The 21027-nt window shown below is 43.2% G+C and overlaps 1 long non-coding RNA gene across 1 annotated transcript in view; it reads right to left on the bottom strand.

The window, feature by feature from the left end:
• The window catches only part of LOC119703259, a 29271-nt gene extending 18840 nt beyond the window's left edge, over positions 1-10431 (bottom strand). The window contains exon 1 of the long non-coding RNA XR_005257602.1: positions 10312-10431. This is a non-coding gene — a long non-coding RNA (uncharacterized LOC119703259). The remainder of the gene's footprint in view (positions 1-10311) is intronic.
• Positions 10432-21027: the final 10596 nt, after the last annotated feature.

Raw genomic sequence — 21027 nt, 5'->3', positions numbered from 1 at the left:
AGCAAAGTACCACTTAAGAAAATGTCCCAAATCTGGGAGGAAACTTGGCAGAGTAAATGTTTCTGAAGATCAGACTCCAGAAATCTGTTTAAAGTAAAGTTCTTGAAAAAATATCCAGTTCTGCTGATGTGCATCATGAAAAAGTGGCTTGTGTCACCCAGAAGGGTGGGAAAGGCAAAGGAAAAGCCTAGAACATGATTCATTTGGCACTATCTTTGCTTCCTCTGTTGGAGCCCTGCTAAAACCTGCGCAGCAATCAATGCTCTATGCCTGCCTCTGGTCCCGTCACAACCGACCTTCAGGAGCAGTGCACTCCCTGGCCTGCTGCAACACAGCCTGCAGGGAAGATGATGGAGCTGCCCTGATCCACAGCAAGGAAATACCTAGGCAAACAACTGCTCAAAAGTGCAATTCACAGTCCAGTTTCTAAAAAATTGATTACAAAGAAAAGTAAAGAAGCAGAAAAATTGCTGGGGAAATCTAGGTAGGCAGAATACTATTCTATCTCTTTGTATTTAATGAAAATACTGGGTTTAGACTGTGAAAGCAGAATATTTCTAGCAGCCACATGCAGATAGGTCTTTGCTTTTCTGTCCTCTCTGCTTACCAGTGTAGTCCCATGTAGCTGTTAGTAGAAAAAGCCTGAAAATCCAAATTAGACCCATAGAAAGATGCTTAGATTGCCTTTAGGCATTTAGGCCTGTGTAATGCAAATAGCACCAAATGAGCAATAATATTTGTAACACAAGCATTTTTAAGGCAACAGACAAGAAATACGGCAGTGGAAAGAGCTTCACAATCCTATTGTAGAAAGAAGGAAAGCATTTTACCCTCTTAGAGAGCCTGTCTTTCCTCATTGATGGTCACGTCATACCCATCTTAAATAGACCCAGCAATGCTAGAGGAAAATAAGGAAAGAACATAGCATTAGAGCTGAGGTCAACATCTGGATGGACTTAGGCTTCACAAAGGAATTCACTGACTCATTGGCACATGTGAGGACTGTCATCTCCTCTGCAGCATTTAGTCTTTAATCATGAGAACCCATTGGACTAGAGCTTGGCTTTCAGGAATATTAATGGAGTAATAATGCTATGAAAAGTGAAAAAAACAAGGCAAGAAAATGAGTGGTTCCGAAAACATCAGTATTGCTCCCTCCCTACACACACAACACATACTTAAATACACAGGGATGGAGCAGCCAAAAGACCAAAACTGAAAACTAACAGTCACCCGCTGGGTGTTTGAACAGGAATGGGATGGGAGCCCCACCTGTGCTCTGACCCTGCCTGACCCTCCAGGATTCCACCAGTGGTGTGAAAGGTTTGTGGAGTGGCTGATATCTTCCTGTGACCTTGGGGCATAACATGAGCTGTCCTGACAGGATATCCACATGAGCACGTTCCCACTGCTCTCGGGCAGTGCTGCCCAATCCGGGGAGAGGAAAGGAAGGAGAAATCAAGTGAGAGATGATGGGCAGGGCTTTCCTGTTGCAATTGTCTGGAAAAGCGTGGGCCATAGTGTCACTTCTGGACAAAATGTAGCTTGAATGAGTTGCAGTGGGCACAATGCCTGACACACCCAGCATACCCCTCTCCTGCCTCATCAGAGAAGACCCCCAGGTAACCTGGGGCAACAGCTTTCACATCTGTGCCAAGGCAAGTGGCATGAGTGTGGCACTAACCTGGGCCACATCCTTGCCTTGTCACTTCTTGGAGGCTTTTGTCTGGATATGAAGCCCCACTGGCCAAGGATACAGAGAAAGGGCCCAAAGCTGATGGGCCACCACATGTGCCTGGGCCCACAGTCCTGCTCTCCTGCAGGTTATGAATGAACTTCTGAACCTCCTGAGGTTGATAGATCACAGGTGACAAGAGAAAGTGATGGGGAATTCACTTGCTCATGACTCCTCAGTTGCTGTTACTTAAACAAGTGTTTTATTAAGTTCACTCCTTGTGACCAGGAGGATTTAGAAATGCCTGGCGTGATTGTTCCATTTCAGGTGACCTCATGATTCACAAGGCCCCAGACTGTATTCCTCACAGAGCTAAGGAATTTCTATTGGCAGTTCCTGTGAAGTAGAGAGGATGAGATCTGCTCATGTATCCCCTGTTCCATGTGGAGAAGGCCTGAATAGAGGAGGAAATTTAGATTTTTACTTGATTTTGAGTAATCAGTTCCACCATCCCCTTCTGGCATCCTGCATCCCCCAGCAGTGGTTCCAATTTATGGAGAAGGTAAATCACTAGCTTGCTCCAATCTTTCCGGTCTGTTTCAATCACCACCCTGCTCCTATCACATGTTGTTAGATGAACTTGAGAGCCATTCTCTCAGCAGCAAAAGGTGGCCTTTCCTAGAAAACGACAATTAAAGGCCTGGATACTATTCACAATAATCAGCTGAGCAATGGATTAACAGCTAATGATTTCCAGAGATTTACGAGGCAGTTTTACAGACTAAGGTTGAACTGCTACTCTAAGACAAATCTTAACCATTTATTTCCCTTGTTCTAAAAAATCCTCCACAGTCTGGACAACCCAGAAGATATCTATGTGCACTAAGAAGGTCTCTGACATCACATTTTAGGAATACAACAGAAAACAAGGAACAAAATGCATCCAGCTCTGTTCATTGCAAATCAGATTTTATGTCAGGCCTTCCCAGAAAGCAGAGCTGTCCATCATGCAGTTGTTTCAAGCCTGTTTCTATGCCACAATACGTGGCAAAGAAGGCAGTCAGGGTCCAAATACAGCACTCACCTCCTGTAATGGTACTTCTTGCTCCATGTAGAAGGTAGGAGAGCAAGGGTGAGAAACACCCTCCTTAGTCTGAAAGCTACTGAGGGTGTTAGCGGTAGAGCTTAACTGTCCCGTCTGCTCATGCCACATGTTACATTGATGGGGTTTGATTTCACTTTACATAGTGCTCCCAGGCACCTCTGGAACTAAAAATTTAGTGGGACACAGGGGAAGGTGTTACTCTGGGTTTATGGTTGCCTAAATATTATTATGTAAGCCCTTGTCTCCTTCCTATCTTCCAGCCTCTCTCTATTAATCTCTGAGCATTTCCTGTTGTGCTGCTAATGGCACTGCCTCTTTGTCACTGCTTCTGCTTTCAATATCTCTGCAGCAGGACAGCAGCAGCCTGGCAGACCTGCCTGCTGGGTGTCCTCTGTTGGGTGGTCTTGTTCTGTATCAGATGGTGCCTGGACACGACCTAGCCTATCTTTAGAGATCAGCCACTATGACATACTGGGTAATTGAGAGGCAAGAGTCACATTTGCTTTTTAGTTTTCCACCAGAATAGAAACTGCTTTGTGATTGGTCTGTGACTGTGAAATACAACTTTTTCCTACTGTCTCAGAATCCATAAACTTAAACTCAAGGCTAAAAAATTTACCTCTGGGATGTCACTTCAGTGTTTTCACTGTGTTAGGGAGAGAGCAAAGACAGTGAAACTGAGGTCTGTGATCTCCAGAACAGAAGCTCAATAGTCCAAAGCCCACCCATGTAATGCTATAAAGCCTGTCTCTTATAATCATCTCTGACATGACATGACAATAAAAAGGAAAAAAAAAAAAAAGAAATAGGGAAGTTTGTCAAGGATAGGAAGTACAGACTCATAACTGTTTTCTATTAATGATTTTGTTTTCAGTCCAAAAATCTCACCCATTAAAGCATTGATGCCTGCCTTGTAAGAATTAAATGTCAGAAAAACCAAACCACCCTGTAACTACAAGAGTATTTTTTTTTTTGCTCTCGTGTTGAAGTGACATATGAATACTGTGAGGTTACTCCTATTGTGCAACTGACACATTGTTATACCACATAGCAGGATGGAGCTGACTCTAGAAACTCCCAACACACAATAAATTGAGATCCTCTTTTGGAACTGATGTTAACAGTATGCATCTCTGTAATGATAGCCTTTGGGCCTTGCTCTGGAGTCATAGGGAGTTTATGAGATGTTATATGCTCACATTTCCTCCCTGCTGAAACTTTCCTGGGAAGGTCTTCCAGCATTAGGATGTGTCACTTTCAAAAGGATGTTTGGGCAGACTCCACAGCAAAAAGAAATTCAAACTGCTGATCTGGAGCTAGGTAGGCAGAGCAATGCATTTTGGAGCTGCAGCTGTTCCCAGGCCTGTGCCACCAGCCTGATTTCCAGAACTAGATGTGCAAAACCTTGAGCTGCACAAACAGATTCCAATATGTTAATCACATTGGTTGGCCTTTATACGTAGAATGCAAATATAATGCAGTCACATGGCTTTAAATCATAAAACATTATCCATATTGCACTTTGGTCTCAATATGGCCAGGAAATATCAAAGTAAGTACTAAAAAAAACACCAACATTTCAAACAGCCCAAAGAATCTGATATTTAAAGTCAAAGATGTAGAAGGCATAGTTTGTTCCAACCCACAGTATTACACCAGGGTATGGATACCATAATGATGATTTTATAATTGTGATAAAGAAAAATGCTTTGCTTTTCTCTCATAACCAGAAAATTTGAAAAGCACAGTGAGTTAATTAATATATATTTTTAATAATTCCATGTCAGATATATGGTGTGATTGATCCAGGTTATTGTTTCCAATAATGCAGCCAACATGAGATGCAATTGTTCATAATTACATCTACAGTATTGAATTGTAAATGCAATAGCCAGTCTCACGCCATATGAACATTCACAGAATTAGACCACTGCCTTTTAGTACAACACAGCCACCCTTGTGTGCTGAAGAAGGTCTACTGGCACATTGGATCAGTCTACTTATCACCTTTTATGAAGAAGAGTAAAGAGGAATACAAGACTAACTGCTCTGCAAGTAAGCCAGAGACAGACTTGTTTGGAAGAGCAAAACAGCTTCATCAAGCTACAGAATCTTTACAAATCTTTCCTTTTTTTGCTAGTGAAAATTTGAGAGACTGTCAGTCTCTCAAGTGCACTTGATCTTCTAGAGAAAGAGCGACTACATTAGAACAAGGAAGAAGTTTACTTTTTGGTAGGCAAAAAGTGGTTTGTCCCTGTCTTTTATACTCCTCTTTCATTTTCAAGGCTATACAAAAAAACCCATGCATGATTAAGTGCACCTCTGTGACCACGACTGAGGAGGTAAAACAGAACTCCATGAACTGGAAACTGGAAACACTCCCTGGTTGTTTGCAGATGGCAGGCTCAAAATGGATAAGAGATAATTATGCACTGCGTGAGAAAATTGAATAAAGAATTTTCAGCTGCAAACACTGAGGGTGCCAGCAGGTACATATCTATATAAATCAATTTGATAAACACTAGGACAAAAATCTATCAAAAACAAATAGATACCGTTTCTGCTGAAGTAGTCTGACCAGTGGGGTATGATTGGCACTGAAACAGAGCAAGACCAACATGAACAATCTCAGAAGCAGTGATGGAAAATCCTATTGTCCTCACTATCATATATCTCTTGCCAGAAGAAAAAACAAACTAAAATAACAACAACAACAACAACAAGCCAAAACAAAAAACCAACACAAACCCCAAAACAAAACAAACAAACAAAAGCAAACTAAAACCTCAACAATCAGTTTTTCCAGAGGACAGGTATGGTCAGTATGTCTCTCCTTAGGGGCTGGCATGAGCAGAAATGCACTCTCTGGTCTTTCAAAAGCACCATTCTCAGTATGCCACCACAATGAGGGTTGGCCCAATTTCTTGGCTTTGTCCATAGCCTTAACACTATTTCTTAGCCCTAAATAATTGTTTTCTATTTAGATACATCCTTCTAGGAAAGAGGGCCTCCAGATGGGGTAATATGTTTTATTCTGTTAATAATGCAGTTTTCTGGAGTCCCTGGTTGATTATGCCTGTTTACCTTCTGATAGCTGTGTTTCCTGGCTGGCTGCCATGTGTTTTTCCTTTCTAGTTAATGATCATGGCCTTCAACAGATATAGAATGCTTATCCTCCTGGAGTTCAATAGGACTCTAAAACAAACATTTTTTCCTATGTTTCTTGGTACACCAGCATTTAGAAGCCAAACTCCTTTATGAGTATCAGTCACATCCAACACCAAGCATTTCCAAATCTCTTCAGAGGCCTGAATTTCCGGAGACCTGAATTCATTCTCTCTCTGCCTTGCAAGGCAATAAAGCTTACAAACGACTCCCCACACTTCTGGGTAAGAAAGCTAAAAAATTAAGAGCTCCAGGCTGCTGGAGCAAAAACTAATCATATAAACAGATAACCAAACATATAAACAGGTAACCAACCATCTAAAAGGCACCCAAAGAACCTTTCTGGCAGAGGTAACTTTTTGTAGCAGGAAACCCTTGCTTTGTGCTGCAGCAGGAAGCTTTGATCTTTTGTCTGCATGTCTTTCCTCAAAGTGCATGTTACTGCTCTCGGAACCCCTCTGACATTTTTTAGCTCTGGAGCCCAATCATTTTTTCCTTTTTGGTTTCATTTTGGGTTTGGGTTTTTTGTTTGTTTTTGTTTTTTGGGGTTTTTTTTCTTTTTCTTTTTCTTTTTGGTTGGTTGTCTTTCTGTTTGTTGCTTTGGGGTTTTTGTTTGGTTGGGGTTTTTGTGTCATGCTGTTTTGCAGGTTCAGCTTGTGTATCTCAATGAAGCATCTAAGTTTTCTGTAGCTCCCTCAGTTCCACAGAGTGCTCTAGGAATGCTGTTAACTGAGTAAGACTTTTCCCTGACATCAACACTCAGCAATGTTGAGCTGAGAAAGCAACAGACCGTGGCATCTTATTGTATTTGTCTGAGATAGGATGCAATACGAAGAATCAGCACATTGTTTCAATGTCTGCACACCAGTTAACTATTAATGAATTCACAGTCAATAAAATATACTTTCTGGATACTATCTGGTCAACAGTTAACCTAGTAGTTATGTTTGGAAAAGAGTTTATGAACAATCCTCTGTTGCCACAACATTAAAAGTTCTGGAAAAATCACTTGTTAGTCTGAAACTTGCCAGAAATGTTAGGGTGGCAAAATCAAATCCTACATGAGCAAAAGGAAGAACACAGCTTTCCAAAAAATCTGCTTCAAGTAGAATATTATAAAAATAATATTTGAGTTTGAATATTTTTGAGTCAGTACAAAAATTCATATGCATCAGTTTGGGATTAAAGTTTGCCAGGGCAGGTATTTTTGCACAAGTAATAACTGTCCTGCTTGAGGAAAAAACGTGGATGGATATACCAAAATTAGGAACACTGAAAAAAAAATCATTCTGAGGATATAATTTTTGATTCTCTTCTTTGTACATGTACAGCTATTGGATCACTTCTGGAAGAAATTTTATGTCCATAATTCTCAGGACTGCTTTGTCAGACTCCACTATTTCCAAGTTTTATTTGCATGACTGCACTACAAGTCTTCAAAATTGATTGCCTGGGTATCTCACTGGGACCTTTAAAAGAATATAACTAGTTAGAGCTATAAACCAATTTCAGTTATCGACATTACATGCACCCACATATATAGATATAGCATTACACAGTCACATGCAGTCTTCAAACACTTAAAATGTTAATAATGCTGCAGTGGTTGGCATCACACTTCATGTCTAAATGCCTTAAAGATGCTCAAAAACCAGACAGCCAAACCAATAAAACCCCCACAGTTCCTCGCTTAGTAGTTTTAAAATGACTCATATTTCAGCAAAGGACTCAAAACCATCTAAAACTGAAATCAAAGCACTCAGAGTCGGGTCCATTTTAGCACTGGTGCTGCCTTTACACATCCAGCCCTGTTACCCAGAAGTCATGTACACATGCATCTCCATGGGGAGGTGGCACAGGAATGGGTACAAAGCAGTTTAATGGGCTGGCTAGAAAGCTGTGATAAGGAGGGGGTATAAAAAGGGTTTCTCCTATGTTGAGGCTTTCTCTACACTAATATAGAGTGACTTGATTTTGTTTATGGTGTGGGACCTGGGTTGCCCACAAAGTTCTTTTTCATGGGATGCATTTTCTCAGTCCCCCCTCATTAAAGTAAATCTGATTACATTTCAGTCTCATTTTTTAAAGAGAGGGGAGCTAGCAGGGGGAGCTGGAGCCACACACTTAGATAATTTCCATTCAAATCCAGCACAGTAGTCCTCTCAGCCAAGTCACACTTAGGGGAAGGAGACAGAGAGGAAAATGTTGCACTATTCTTTGATGGGCTTCATTGGGTGGATGAAGCATGATCAATCATCCATAACCTGACAAGGCCTCAGAGAAGGCAGAATCATGACTACGTCATGTATACTTCTAACACCAAAACAATAGGGGATACTGTTTTGGGTTGCAGGGGTGGAAAGGGAGAGCATTTAAAGCAGGAGTAACAAAGAACAATGATTATCTAGTGGGTGGTGGTAGGTAACGGGGGTCTGGAAGAGGACATCAGAAGAAGCTGGGAGGGATGAGGTATCCCATCCCCTCCCTGCTTTAGTCTCCATCCTGCCTGAGACATTTCAACTTTTGTTATCCTAGCAGCAAACTCCTTTCTGTGATGGGGAAGAAAGAAATCAATTGTGTTTTTAAAAGCCACTAGGAGTACACAAAAGGTGCATTGTTTCAAAATGGGTTGAGGGGGCTGGGTGCTTTGGGGGGAAAGAGCTGAACTTATACCATCATTTTGTCTAATTATGCCTGATGTTATTCCTGTTGTCATGTGGGTTACTACAAAGCCAACTGCCAGCTTGTGTCCCTGAGAGCAAAGACTAAACTGTTACGCTTACAAGGACACAGGGCTTCTTTTCCTCTCCCTCCTCCCCCTCCCACACTACTGCAGGCACTGGCTCCTCCTTGGGATACCCACATGTTTGGAAGAGATGTTGGGAAACATGGGGGCAGAAACTCCCTGGGAGACACCAGCCACTTCTGCCAGTTAGGAGAAAACCACTGGGCTTTTCCCGTACAACTCTAGGCACATCCTGAAACACATCCAACCAGACACCTAGACAGTGGCCTTTCCGTTTCTGCTTGGACAATGCATTTGCCATATGCAGTTCCCAGTCCAGGCACAGTGGAGCTCATCACAAAGCAAACTATTCTGTCATCTCGTCCAGCTTTCCTCTCAGACAGGTATCTTTGACAGAAGGGAAGTGGGAGGCCACCAGGGTGTTGCATACTGCCAGCAAGGAAAGGCACAGGCCCCAGGGCAAAACAGAATAGATCACAAAATGAGAGCAGCTACAGCTATCAGCAATGCAAAATCTCAGATCCCTCAGTATGATCCACCTCCTCATCTGAAGGCCAGATCCAGTGGCCTGACCGTGTCTTGCTTGCACCAGCCTTCATCTCATCAAGTTTGGGAACCTTGTTGGCTTTCTAAGACACCCTCTAGCCATGTTTAGAAAACAAGCAGAGCTTGGGCTGTCCCTAGGTCTCAGATGTACATCTATAAATGCTGTCTCCTGCCAGTCTGGCTCAGCTTGGCCCAGGAAGGGTGTATCCCAAAGGGCGCTTGGGGTGAGGGAAGGCTTCCAGCTCTGCCCCTGGGTTTACGATAGCCACAGCCAAAATAAACGTGGTCAGAACCTGATCCTTTGGCAGACCCTGCCAATTCAGGCAGGGTCACACCTCATAGCTGGGAATGGGTGAAAGGCTAGCATGATGTTCAAAGAAGCTCAGAAAACCTTTTGTTTGCTTTAATTTTAATTTTGTAGGCTGCACTCCCTGCCCTCTGCTGTCATCTTAGCCTAACAGGACACACCATTTCATCATTGACTTGGACTGGACATTCAAAACAGAGTCTATGTGTTTCTTCAGTACTGGGGAAAAATCTCTGTCTTGAAGCACTGTGGTGCACTGTACGTGCTGCCAAGGCCTCTCAAAGCCCCACAGGTCCAAGCAGGTTTTTACAATGTTCTTCCCCTGTTCAGGCATATTTACAGAAAAAAAAAAAAAAAGAAAAAGCCAACAACAACAAACAAACAAACAAAAACACCAAACAAAAGAAAAAACCTACACCCAGTAAAACACACAACCTCCCCAAAAAAACAAAGAAAAAAAACAACCAACTGAACAAAAACCAAACCAAAACAAACTAAAAAGCCCAAACAAAAGCACCAAAAAAAAGAAAGCAATCCAAACAACAACAACAAACACACTCACAAACAAATCAAAAAAGCCACACACTCACAAAAAGTAAGAACATAAATAACATCTTTCAAGTCACTATTCTTCCACATTCAAACAGTGTTCTGATTTGGTTAGTGTTTAATATGTAGGGACACATGTTCCCATACTCCTACAGTAGAGATGGCAAAGTCAAAAAACAGATGCTTAAATCTAAAAGTCATCCTTGTTTTACACTCACCAACCTCAAATCCTCCTTGTCATCCCCTTCAGTCTTTCTTTATTACAGTGAATTATGGTGAAGGACTTGGAAGACAAGTGAGTCTCAAGCTGACTGGGGAGCTCTCTGTCCTGGTTTCTGCGGGTCAGAGCTAGACTGTAAAGCTCACCTTTACAAAGCAGCCTTCCCAGCTCCAGCAAATGATTGCTGGGGCAGACATGCTGGAGGCTCTAACAATGGCTGTATTGATGGAAGGGAAGATTTTATTGTAAGTTGGATTTTGGAATGAGTAATTATGCAAACAAGCAATTAACTAAAATAAATACGAATGTCTTCCTCTTTCAGGGCATGCTTTTACTTTGACTTGCAGCAAGGCAGATTTCTCAAAGCTGAATCAAGCCTTTAAAACAAAGATAAAGGAGACATTGGGAATGAGGAGATAAATACTACTCCATCTCTCCTCTACAGCATTAAGGGCTATGTGCATATATGTGCAGCAGGGCAGCTGTAACTCACAGAATCAGGAAATACATTAAAATACCAAAGATTTGAGGGTGGGTAAGGCCCACTTCATTGACCTACCATCTGTGGAGCAGCATCATTCTATTATTCCCATAAATTTCACTCATGCAAGACAGGACACTTATTTTTCTCTTGGTGGTGATGGTGGCTGTTTTCTGATTTCTCTCCCCTCCCCTGAAAAGGTTGGCTGCAGGCTGTTTGCAAGACAGCTGAATATGGTGACACTGCTCTCTGCCCTATGGCTTCAGCTAGCTCAGCTCATTAGACCAGGCACTTTGGAAATCCAAATATTTTAAGGTCAGCCTTCTCCTCCTGTAGTGCATCACCATCTTGTTTACAAGGCTTGTTCTGCCCCACACTCCTGCATGGATGTAAGGCAGCTGGGATGAGAAAGCAGTGCCAGATTCCAGGAAGGGCAGATCTTCCAGTGAGAAAAAGACAGTCCTGTAAGTTTCTGAGTGGGAGACGAGGTAGTGACAGATAATGTGCATCATCTTTCCCAGCTCAGTCACATTTTAGCAAAAAGGATCTAAGCTTCCCTTTGGGAATATCATGGAATGAGCCTGAAGAAAGGAATTTGCTGGGGATTCAAGAGTAGAAATCACTGAAGTAATTAAGTCCAACTTGAGGAGCAGAGGAAAAAATATCATGCCCCACCAGCCACCCCTCCATCTAGCCACCCCCATCCCAAGATTCTGTTTTTACATTTTGGAATCAAAATGTATATAAAATGTGCTCCCATATGACTTTGACTTTGTATTCCCAAACGATTTCTTTAATTTTGAAATTCCCCAGTCTTTTTGTTAATTAGCATTTTTAACAAAAGCACAAACAAACAAACAAACCCCAAATCAAAATGGCTTGTTTCATTTTAGGTTGAAGGAATAAAATATTCTCTGTAAAACAGAAACAATTATCTTCCCTGTTATTTAGGTCAGCTGTAAAATGAACCATTTGCTATTTACAAATCCTTTTGTTATCAGCTGAGGTCTAGAGCCCCATTTCCTGGACTCAGGTGATTATGTTGGAAGTTTGGTGTGATTGCTTTTGACATTTCTTGCCCTTGTGATTTGGAAGGAGATCTTGAAAATGTATTTTCAGCATAATGAACAGTGTGACATGAGTCTCCACACATCCAGAATCAAAAGTTTAATGTAGAGCAATCTGTTCCAAGTTTATCAAGACAATTTTAACTCCAAGGCTCATGTACGAGGTTACACCAGCACCACTCACGGAGAGCTTGCATAGAACTGGATGCTTTTATTCAGAAATATTTAGCCCAGTCCCTCAGCTGATCCACTAGGGTATATCAGGAAGAAAAACCTATTCAACCTGAGTAAGCCTGTTCCTCTGTCCTGTGCAGTACCAAGACCATCCATTCACTGCTCAACATCCAATCCCAGTGCTGCTATAACATTCTAAAAAAAGCCTTTTGCTGTTCCCCTCAAGGATTTGCATTCAAGCTTCTAGCTCACAGGCAATGCCAACACACATTGATTACAGCTCAGAATCTGAAGAAGAGGAAATGACACCGAACAAGGGCTCTCATGTTTCCTGTGGCTCCAATGGTGGTGAGGTAAAGCTCAGCCTGTGCTACAGCTACAGGCGTGCAGTGAGCTCATTTTCAGAATGGCCATCTGCAGTGGTAAAGTCAAAAGAGAACCATAGCCTGAGCCAGGACCTGATCCAGGGACAAAACTCATTTTCTCTGTAGCCTTGGTATTTATGCCCTTCAGCAATCTGGAGGTTTATCAAGACTTTGCCACTGCCTCAAACAACTTACCAGCTATTCATGAAGCTGTGGCAACTTGATTGTCACTCTGAGCTCTTCACTGTCACTTGGCCAAGCCAGGCAGGCTTCACTTTCTCAATTGCAGTTCAGAAACCAAGTTAGCTCAGCCACTTCTCATCATTTTGGTCATTCTTCCTCTGAACTGCCTCCTCTTTGTATCTCTCTTTTCCTGGCAGTGACCTGAAACCAAGCTGACTTCTTACCACATTTTCACAAGAAAACATCAGTTGGAAAGAGGTCTCTCCCAATCACAGAGGCCTGGGAGACTGTTGAGGGTTTTTGAGCTCCATGTTGGTCAGTTACCTGGTCTCCCACAGACTCACTGTCTGGCTTTTAAAACCAAAATCCATCTCTGGCGCTTTAGGTGCAACTGTCTAAGGACAAGAGCAGTCCTTTTTTTCTAATTTGGAGGGCAGGTAAAATATTTTATTCACACCAAACTGAGCTCCTAACCAAAAAAACACACACAAAAACATTCAAAACCAAAAAAGAAAACAACCAAACAAACAAACAATCAAAAAAGCCATGCTTTTGTTTCCTTGCTATTAATCCTTCTAAATAGAGCAGCCTGAGATGAACAACCTAGAGATGAAGGGGTCCTGTCCATCTCTTCTTCTGTCCCCTCAAACTCTTCACTACCACTCACCACAGATCTATTGTAAGCAGAGCCGCGGAGCTTCTTTGCTGTTCATTTGGACTCCCAAACTTTTCCATGACAGGTCTCATCAGGACTCTGCCCCTCTTTGATTGAGTTTATTTATCCCTCTCCTGAATGTTCAGCTCTTCCTGAGTTTGTCTCTCCTTTTTAGTCCATTTCTCTTCCCCCTACAAGTCCTATGATCCCCTGCAAAGAACTTGATGAAAACCATTGTGTTCACACACTTTATTCAGAGCACCTTGCTCAGTTCAGATGGGGAGTTAATGATTTCCCCAGGCAGTGCTGTGGGTCTCCCCATCCCCTCTGCTGACAAAGCATCCCCAGACTTCCCTAAGAGAAACTGAACTTCTCCCTGTGAGGGAGCAGTGGGTCAGAAACCTCTCTGCTGGAGGGTCTTTCTGAGGTTTGCCACCTCCGGGTATTCAGGGGGATGCCAAAAGAAATGAAAGCCAAGAGAGCCAAGAAAGCCAGAGCAGCTGCAGAGGCTGCTGCTGAACAAGGAGACAGTGGCTTGGCACACCCAGAGAGCTCACCCGAGGCAAAGCTAGAAGGCAGAAAGGCATTGGGGGTAGAAGAAGAGAGAAGCAGGATATTTAAAGGAGAGGGTGAGGGCAGATGAGGTGAGAGATGATGGAAGCAGGGGAAATGTCAAGATGGAAAGCACTGGTTAAAGAGGAGGAAAGAAGGCAGAGAGGGCACAGGGGGGCAAAAGGGTATCTTCCCACTAGCTGCACCTGGATCAGGAATTATAAACTCATCTACCTACTGCTCCCATGCCCCTTTCTCAAACAAAATGAATAGGACACTGGGAGTATTTCTATTCCAGACCCATAGAAACAGGAGAGAAAATTTATTTAACCACTTCTGCAGAACTTGAGGGTTGCTCAGAAAGGCCCAAATACCCTGGGATTGGCACTTTCTGCTGAGGGTCCCTGAAAGAGTGAGACAAACAGCCAGTCCCTCAGCAGTAAGGAGGAGGCAAAGTCTGTAAGGAAAATAAATATTTCTAATTAAAACAGGCTCTATGTGACTTCATCACTGCAAAATTCTTACTGTCTCTGCCCCACAGAGCTTATAGTTGGAGCCAGGAGGGTCATCTGCTGGGGGTGAGCAAAGGAGACCTACAGCCCCAGTTTGCCAATTTTGTGCAAAATGTAGATGGTTTGACTCCATGGACTGTAACATCAGTGAAAGTGCAAGTGAATTTGGTTACTGGAAAGCCAGGACACCATCCATAAATTTCTGATGTTTTGGGGGATGATGCTGTTTCAAAGATGATAGGATTGTATGCCAGCTGCTGGCCTTCCAACATTTGGAAAGGAGCAGGGGACAAAGTTCCTGTTTATGCACAAGTGACTGAGTAACCAGTAATTTGGGGAAAGGAGCATTACACACTCCCAAAGAGCAGCCTTCCACTGGGAGGTTTTCAGTTTGTGGTCAGTTGTTGCAGTGTGAGACTCACGAGCTGCCATCCAATGTGCCTCAGGCTCTGGTCATGGCTGAGCAGCTCAGAGAAAGTGCCCCAGAAACAGCAGGGAATCTGATTCCCGGCAAATGGGAAGCAGATTTGGGACAGGGATGTGACACGTACAAGGAGTCATGCTATAGATGCACATGCAGGCACAGGAGTCAAATGGCACCATCTAGAAAGGCACACCAAGGCAGGACACACCACCAGGAGAGGATAGTGAAAGGAAGAAGCGCTCTACCATGAGCTCTGTCTTGCACATCTGGACCCCATCCAGTTACATCCAAAACGTTATACTTTCTCTGTCCTCCCCATGGCTAAAAAATCTGCTAATTTCTCCCAGTTTGCTGCTGTGGCATCAGTGTCCACCGCAGGAGCTGAGAGAAGCAGCCCTTGCCCATGTTCCTGAGTGAAAAGAGAAATAATAAGTTTACTCTCATTTTGCTGAGGATCTGCAGTCTCTGCTAGTCAGATGGACTGTTGGATGAGCTTGGGGTCCAGAACTGGATCATCAGTCAGGTGATGGCCACCCTGATTGACCCTCATGGTGAAAACTGCCCATGCTGAGCCTTGCTGAGCATCACCCAGTGCAGGTCTGCAAGAGGGGTCCTGCCTCAGCAGACCTTGCTTAGGGGCTCCTGAAGACAAGGGACTCTCCGCAAAGCCATGCTGAGGAGTTAGGAGCCCCACCTCAACAAACAGTAAGCCAAGGAGCCGGCAGTGTTTTGGGCCCTGTGGGTAGGAGACAGGCTGGTGAGGAAGGGTGCTTGCCAAAAACGATGGATGCTTGCAGTACAAAGGCAACCAGATTTTAGCTGAAGCAAAAGTACTGAGAGGGAACTCAGTGGCACCAAGGGAGGACAAATCTCATTTTCATGAGTCTCAGACTGGTCTCATCAGGTCATGCCACGTCTGCCATTCCCCTTGCCCTCATTGCTGCCAGGTTCTCCTTGATGTTTCTTTTCTTTACTGTGGATATGTAAGGCAATACTGAAAGATCCCCCTGGAGTCTTGGTTTTCAAAACATCAAATCCCTGCTTAAGAGCCCCCTTTAATGTTAATTTTTTTTAATTACATTAAAAAATAAATTATCCAGAAGCTCCAACATGTGCACTGATTCAAAGGATAGAGTTGCAAGAAGGTCTGGCTAATGATGAACAGGAACGAGACAATGCTCCATGGGCTGCAAAATGCTCAGGTACTAGGAAGTCTGTGTGGGAACTCAAGCCAAGCCTGGGTGGGAATCCAAGCCCAGCCTCTTAGAAGAGATAGTTGCTGGGACAGTAGTCACTTGATGTCTAAATATATGAAAAAAACCTAATTCCTCTCTCCTTGCAGAAAACAGCTCACCTGATATACCTAACTCCACCAGTTTGCAGCTTTCCTACATTTGCCCTGGAAGTTTGCCAAACAGTGTACACTGAATTTAATACACTGCAGGTTTGTGGCTGTTTTTCTTTCTTTTTCAAGATCCAGAGTCAGAGACGGGACCTTTTTCCCCTTCCTACTGATTTTTCCCAAAGGGGAGAGACAAAGCTATTCCTTACTTGAAGAAGCTGAGATCTCAAAAAGTTGTTTGCCTTCACATGCATGGCTTTACATGTCCCCCTTGCTCGGCTGTGAGAAGGGTTCTGCTTTATAAGAATAACATGGCGTGCAGATGCCTATAAATGGAAGATGAAATTGTTACTATAAAGCCTGGGCCTTGCCAAGGCAAACAAGTGCAGGGCAAACTGTGTGTGCAAAGGAAGGGCTCTGAGAAAACTTGAAGTCAGCTGAATCATAACTTCACTTTAATTTTAACATCACTTAAACTACATAAACACAGCCATCTTATTAATAACAAAGCCAGCTCCTCAGTAGAGCTGTTGTTTGGAAAGCCAAGCCTGTGCACATGAGTGCAATGGGAAGAATGTTGCAGGAGAGACATGCCTTCCAAAGCTGTGTTTAAAATTTAAAATAGTTGGGATGTCTGAGATGCAACAACTTTGCAGGAGCCTTGAATAGTATTTGATGTCTCTGCTGCAGTTCTCCGGAGTCCTGACCTCTGCAGGGGCATCAGCTTGTCACAACTGGCACGAGGAAGAGGACAGTGAGGGCAGCTGCTACCTGTCCACCAGCAACACAGCTCCATTTTCTGTGGTATATTTGTACCCTCACACTGTGCAGAAGTGAGAAGATTCTGGGGGTGCACCACTGGGAGTGCATATAGTTCAGTTCTTTGTGCTGTTTGCTGTTTACTGAAACGGAGAAAATGCCACTTTGCTAATTAGGAGGTGAAAGTGATAAAGTTACGGGAGCATCTGTAGGAGTTTTGAGGCACAGTGTAGTAGAGCAGAGCAGAGCAAAGCATTTTTACTGTTGTCTTGCAAGAGTGATTTGGTGCCTGTGGTGATCTGATAATCTCAGGGTGAGGAGTGAAAATACACTGGTACAAGGCTTGTGCTTTATTACTCCTGACATTTTGTAAAGGCAGACTGGCTCAGCAACTCCCCTAAAATATAGCCCCAAAGCAGCGGTGCAATTCCTGACACATTCCTGATGAAACTCCCCTGACTTCCATGGCCTTGTGTTAAGGCTGGATTTGGCCCTGTCAGTAAAGTACATTTAGACTTACAAACTGCAAACTGCCTCTGGATTCCAGAGGGACTTGAAAAACTCCCAGAGCACTGGAGTGCAGCAGTGAGATTTATGCTTTTCCCTGACTTTTCACTACTCAGTAATACATTTGCATGGCCAAAATAAAGCCAGATCTGGCATTCTCCCCTCCTGATTTCTCTAATACCCAGGGAACTAAATGACAGTGTAGACTGGAACAGTAATGCTCTAAGCCCCAGAAGAGCTTTTCGGGGGTATTTTCACAGCGTGTGGAAAGAATGCATACATAGGTATTTGAAATAGCAGGATTTGACACTTTATCTCACCCCAGTCTGGAGAGCTGCTAGTGACACAGGTTCCTGTGCAGAGGCACAGACGAAGCCAAAATAAGCTCCTACTGATATTTATTTGTAAAAAGTAGCACCTCTAGTCTCCAAGTGGAGGAAGGACTTGGTTGTTATTGGGCCTTCTTTTTACCCACTGCTTTTTCCCAGCTTCGGAAGAGGATGACTGCTAAACAGATAATAAGACAAGCAGATGGCAGAAGGAAAAAGGCATAAGGAAGGTCACATAGATCCCAGTAAGAGCTCAAGGCTTCTCAGCAGCATGGGAAAATTGGCTGTTGTTGCCACAGTCCTAAGGTAGCAGCATGGGGATACGGAGCAGCAGAGCTGGGACTGGGAGCCAGGGGCAAGCTTAGCACTCCTGTTGTCTGGGGTTGAGAGGAGGTGGAGGCTGCAATTTCCCCACACTCATTCAAGACTCCCTCCTTGCCTGGTGCTAGAAGAAATTGCAAAGTCTGAGTCCTACTGTCAGCAACAACCACAGCTCCACAACCTCTCATTAAGTGTATCAAGAGTGAGGGATGCTTTAGCTGCTTATGGCAGGGCTTTGGGGCAGAGGTTTGCAGTAGAGCAATATTTCTCGCCCAATTAAACACTGTCGGATTGAAGGGCTGTGAAACAACTGCAAATTATTAATTGTAATATTTCATGTTCTCATTTGCAAACATACAGCCAAAATTGGGAAAATATTAAGAGGAACATGCCAGGGACAGTCTTTGCTTTAGTAAGCTGTGAATTAAAAGTGTTGTGGCCACACTGATAAAATGATCTCTGGCTTTTCTCTTTTAGGAGTGATTGTCATATTACCGAAGGTTAAAAAACCCAAAATGAGCAGCCTTCCAGAGGCCTTCCGCAGCGCCATTTCCATTACTCTATAATCTGAAAATTACTTGCTTTTTCTTTTTTTTTCCACTTTGTATTGCTCTTTTCTGTCTATTCCCATTGTCTAAATGCATTCATGGGCAGCCTGTACCCAGCTGTTCTTGTGCCAACATTGTACTTGAGTTAAATAGCTCTATTTCCTCCCCAATATTTGTCCCCTGATGTATCTGTGGCAGCCAATCCTACCCTTTTCAGCTTTTATTTCTTTAAACTCAACAAGCTCAAGCTGGGGTCCTCCTGTCGCCTGCAATATGAATGTGTTCTTCTCTAGGCTGTTGCAGAACCTTCCTCCAAACCTCCTCTTTCTCTAACATTGGGGAGATTATGCCAGGATTAGCTATCCAGAAATTATTGTCTAAGGGAATGTTACCCAGTTGAATTTGGATGCAAGGGGATATGGAAGTTGGGGGGAAGTGGAACATCCCTGCAACAGCATTTTCTGGTAGAAGAACTGGCCATATATAAAAGGGGTATTATTGATGCCCTTCTTTATTTTGCATTGTGATTCAATAGTTTGGACAGATAACTGAGGTTACAAACCAATTCATTTCTTTATTCTAGGGCTGGTACTTCTCATCATAGTTTGCCTGGACTCCTGACTTCAAAGTGGATGACAGCATCCTACTCTACCAAGCTGTTCTACAAACACTGCAGACAGTATGAACCTGCTACCCTTGGGCTTCACATGCTCTCCAGAGATCTATTCCAAGGCCAAATCATAGTTTCCATCTTCCTCTTTAGGTGTCTCCTGGCTCGTGGCACTCTCTGGTGAGGCACCCACCCCTCTCTCTCAGATGGCGTTATCCCTTGTGATATGGCCAAAAGCTGTAATCCTCTCTGAGATGCCAAAGAGTCAGATTGTGAAGAAGGATTTGCTTGGCACTGGGTCCAGAGTAGTAAAGCCTTATAGAAGATGAAGTAAGGATGCAATACTTCTGGTAGGGCACAGAGAGCAAACACCTTGCTCTTACCTATCTGGGGAACAGCAGAGCTGTGAAGAAGAATAAGAGTAGCAGGTCTCGAAAGGTTACCATGTACTAAAAAAGTACAGCTGCTTTTAAAGAGAAAGGGGAGTCTGACACTCCCAGAAGGACTTTATTGTTTGCATTTGTGAGACACAAGGCATTTTTAATGATGTGTTAATGACCATATTCTATTCAGATGGGATTCATCACACTGTCCTTTCTCTGCTTAAAAATTCAGCATCTACTCCTAGCTGGCTATTCAGGATCCCCCTCTGCTGAAGGGCAGAAGATGTGTCTCTCTCCAAGAACATTCTCTATGACAGAGAGGATGCACTGCCATCCAGAGCTGTCAGCTTCTTTCCACATGTAGCAGCACATCCATGCTCCATCCCAGCTGTGCCTCACACATCGTCCCTTAAGAAACAGCCACATCTCCTGCCATGGCCAGGGATTTAAAAAATAACTTGAGTTGCTCCAGAAGCTAAGTCCAAATTAGATGACATGAATCCCATTGTAAACGCTGGTGAACAATAGATACACACAGACTCACAGGACCAGAAACACAGCTCACAATACATGCCACATATTGTTCTCCCTCGCTTGTAACATTCATATATTTGCAACCAACATTAGGCTTAGGGAAAGATTTGGAACTATTTTGCCCAGTAAATTGCCATCCTCCAAAAAGTGCTACTGAGTGTGTTCCACCCTCTGCTGCTGCTGTGAGCCAGAAAGGGCTGATGGAGGGCAAACGTCTGTGGGCATCAGTTGATGGGTGAACCAAGATTTTCTAAAGGGCCTGCTGATGCGTCCAGCTCAATGATGCTGAGAGAACCATCTTATATGAAATCACCCACTTTTTGCTCTCTGTTACACTGGGGCTGTCGAAACTGGAAACCTTCCAAATCTTGAGTGATTGTAGAAGATGGAAGTTGTTATTTTAAATACTTTGGGGAGGGACTGAAAACATTGACTGCTATGACTATTGCCTCTATTTTTGGTTCTTCAGCCCTCAATAAACAGGACTATAGAAAGGCAGAGCTAAATCAAGAGGCCCGGCCTCCCTTTACAGCCATTTGTGTCATTCATTGACTGATGCATATCATCTTAAAACCTGATACCAGTTTTGACAAGTGCTCTACCCATAGCTGACATGCTCCAGACCTCCTCTCCTCTGCTGCTAAGAAACCCTTTTCTAATTTCTAGTTTCTAAGTTAAGTCATGGCTATATCTGAATACTCTTTTTTTCCTTCTTTTTTTCTTTTTTTTTTTTTCTATTTTTTTCTTTTTTGTCTAAGCTCTATATAAATAACCTCCAGCAGCCTGGACAGTTTGTTATCAGTAAGTTGTCCCCCACTAAACGCTTTCAGAATCCCAAACTTCAGCAATGCATGGCATTTGCTTTTCATGGGAAAGAAGAATGAATTTTTGTGGTTCAGATGTTTCTGTGACCCAAGTGTTGTGTTGGAAGACATGTTTTTGCATAACAGCCGTTTTATCTGCAGTAT

This window comes from Motacilla alba, chromosome 7, assembly GCF_015832195.1.
Source record: "Motacilla alba alba isolate MOTALB_02 chromosome 7, Motacilla_alba_V1.0_pri, whole genome shotgun sequence".
NCBI lineage: Eukaryota > Metazoa > Chordata > Aves > Passeriformes > Motacillidae > Motacilla > Motacilla alba.
Note: the sequence above shows the minus strand (reverse complement) of the source record. Positions and strands in the feature narration are given on the sequence as shown.